We start from the raw sequence: 3043 nt of genomic DNA, 5'->3' as shown, positions 1-3043 counted from the left end.
GACATCTGCTGCTGACTGCTTGTCTCACACAGTATTAGCTGGAGACAGCATCCTATTAGGAGTCTGTCTTCTTAAATATCCTTGGCAATCTCATAATTATTGATTGATACTACATCACCTTCCTAGCTTTTTGCAGTGGGGGACAGGAAAAAAAGATGTCCCTTCTCTACTCTGCTCCTGCTAGAAAAAGAGATAAGTCTGTAGAATTTCTACCTCCTTCAGAAACAAACAAAGGCACGTGAGTACATCTGATTGCCTATAGAAATTAATTTTGGCTCCTCCAATTGCCTAAAGTTCTAAATCTTTAACTTAGCATTCAAGGCCACCTATGATCTAAACCTGACATAAACTTCTTACCATATCTCTTACTCCCTCTCTCCCATACAAACTTTCTATCCAGCCAAACTAAGCTGCTAAACAAAAGACTTATGCAGGACTACCTCTATACTTTTGCACAGGCTGTTTAACTCCCAACCCAGAATGTCCTTCCAACTCCTTTCTTTTTTTATATTTTTTATTAATTTATTTTGATTTATCAACAATCACTTCCATAAGCTTTTGTGTTTTAAATTTTCTTCTCCTCTCTCCCCACCTCCCTCCCCAATCTGATATAGGCTCTACATATACATTCCTATTAAAAATATTTTTTTAAAGTACAAATTTTATTTACATAATTACACACTTTGTCTTTGACTTCTTTTTCTTCTTTTTACCATCTTTGCTCATCTTTTCTTTTTGTTTTTGAATTTCACCAACTAATGTATAAAAGGCATCATCAACACCCTGTCTTGTTTTTGCCGATGTTTCAATGAAAGGAATTCCATAACTTCTTGATAAGTCCTGAGCTTGTTTTGTATCTACTGTTTTGGAAGGTAAATCACATTTATTTCCTACAAGGACCACGGGTACATCTTCGGAATCTTTAAGTCTTTTTATTTGTTCTCTCTATTGTAGGATCATACTCATCTACAAAGTGATTCCTAATTAGCACTATTGTCAAGGCACAGTTGCCTATGCCACCAGCTCCTACTACCACAAGCTTATACTCAGTCATTTTCAGCGGGCCTCTTTTCTGTGCCAGAAGGACACTGGGTCTCAGGCCACAAGGCCGCCTGCATTAACTCCACTCTCGAGCCCCCTCTAAAATGGCAGGGGCCAGGGAGCTTACAAGGAGCTGGAGCCCAAGGCACAACCAACACTGCTGCTGCCACCTCGTAAACATATTTTCACATTAGTGATGTAAGGAAGAATTAGAACCAATAGGAGGAACCACCAGAAAGAGGAAACAAAGCAAAAAAAGAAGAAAAATAGCAAATAGTATGCTTTGATTTACATTCAAACTCCATAGTTCTTTCTTTGGATGTGGATAGCATTTTCCATCATGAGACCTTTGGAAATGTTTTAGATCCTTGCATTTCTGCGAAAGGTTAAGTCTATCAACTTCAGTCATCACACAATGTGGCTGTTACTGTGTACAACATTTTCCTGGTTCTGCTCACTTCATTCAGCATCAGTCCATACAAGTCTTTCAGGTTTTTCTGAATTTCTCCTGCTCATCATTTCTTATAGCACAGTAGTATTCCAGTACATTCATATACCACAACATGTTTAACCATTCCGCAATTGATGGGCATTCCCTCAGTTTCCAATTCTTTGTCACCACAAAAAAAGCTGCTATAAATATTTTTGTACATGTGGGTCCTTTTGCCATTTGTATGATCTCTTTGGGATATAGCCCTAGAAATGGTATTGCTGGGCCAAAGGCTATGCACATTTTAATAGCTCTTTGGGCATAGTTCCAAATTGCTCTCCAAAATGGTTGGATCATTTCACAACTCCACCAACAATGCATTAGTGTTCCAGTTTTCCCACATCTTCTCCAACATTTATCATTTATCATTTTCCTGTTCCAGATCTTAAATTGTATTATAAAGCAGCAATCATCAAACTACTTGGTGGTGGGGGGAGCCAAGATGGCAGAGTAAAAGCAATGACTTGCTTAAGCTTTCCCCCAAACACTTCCAAATACCTGTAAAATGGCTCTAAACAAGTTCTAGAGTGGCAGAACCCACAAAAAGACAGAGTGAAACAAATTTCCAGCCCAAGACAATCTGGATGGCTGATTAGAAAGGTCTATCATACCACGCAGTTCAGCATGGGCCACACAGGCAGAGACCAGGCCTCATTGAACCTGGAAAAGGCCTCAGGGGACTGAATCACAGGCAGCTGTGGCAGTTTCCAGACTTCTCAAACCACAAACACCAATGGCAACTTAGAAGGTCAGTAGGAAAAGTCTGTGACCTCAGTGAGAGAGAAGTTCAGTCCCAATCTCAGTCCCTGCATGACCTGCTTCCTGACCCACAGACTGAGGGGGAATCATCTGGCTGATCAGAGAGGGATTGCAGGGATCTCCTTGCTGGTGCTGAGGCAAGATTCTCTTCCTTTGCCTGTGGGGTCTGGGTCACAGTTCTGGGTGGCAATTCTGGGGTGAGAAAGAGTACTGGTATAGTGGAGCTTGTGGGGGCAATGGAGAGGGAAACCTCCTCATAGTTCCAACACAGAAAAGAGTGCTTGGGGTCACTCATAGACTAGAGCACAGGCCAGGAAAGGACTAAACACCTTACCCTTGATCATACCACCTTGGAAGAACTGAAAACTTTCAGGTCCCTAGAAGTATCTCTGAAAACAGCTGCACAAAACCCCTGAAGCTAGGGACCATACATTCTCCACACTAGAAGTACCCCCCCCACTTTAACAAAGAGTTTAAAACTCAAGTAATGGACTGGGATCATGAGCAAACTGCACAAAAAAGTCAGACCATAGAATCTTTCTTTGGTGACAAAGAAGATCAAAACATACAACCAGAAGAAGACAACAAAGTGAAAGTTCCTACAACCAAATCCGCTAAGAAAACTATGAATCAGTCCCAGGCCATGGAACTCCTCAAAAAGGAGTTTGAGAAACAAGTAAGAGAAGTAGAGTAAAAACTGGGAAGAGAAATGAGAGTGATGTGAGAAAATCATGAAAAACAAGTCAACAGCTT

The 3043-nt window shown here is 40.9% G+C and overlaps 1 pseudogene; it reads right to left on the bottom strand.

The window, feature by feature from the left end:
* Positions 1-666: 666 nt before the first annotated feature.
* Positions 667-1054, bottom strand: LOC114031967 (annotated as a pseudogene).
* Positions 1055-3043: the final 1989 nt, after the last annotated feature.

This window comes from Vombatus ursinus, unplaced genomic scaffold (genome assembly GCF_900497805.2).
Source record: "Vombatus ursinus unplaced genomic scaffold, bare-nosed wombat genome assembly UNPS02015288.1, whole genome shotgun sequence".
Classification (NCBI taxonomy): Eukaryota; Metazoa; Chordata; class Mammalia; order Diprotodontia; family Vombatidae; genus Vombatus; species Vombatus ursinus.
This window is presented reverse-complemented; position numbering and strand designations above follow the sequence as displayed.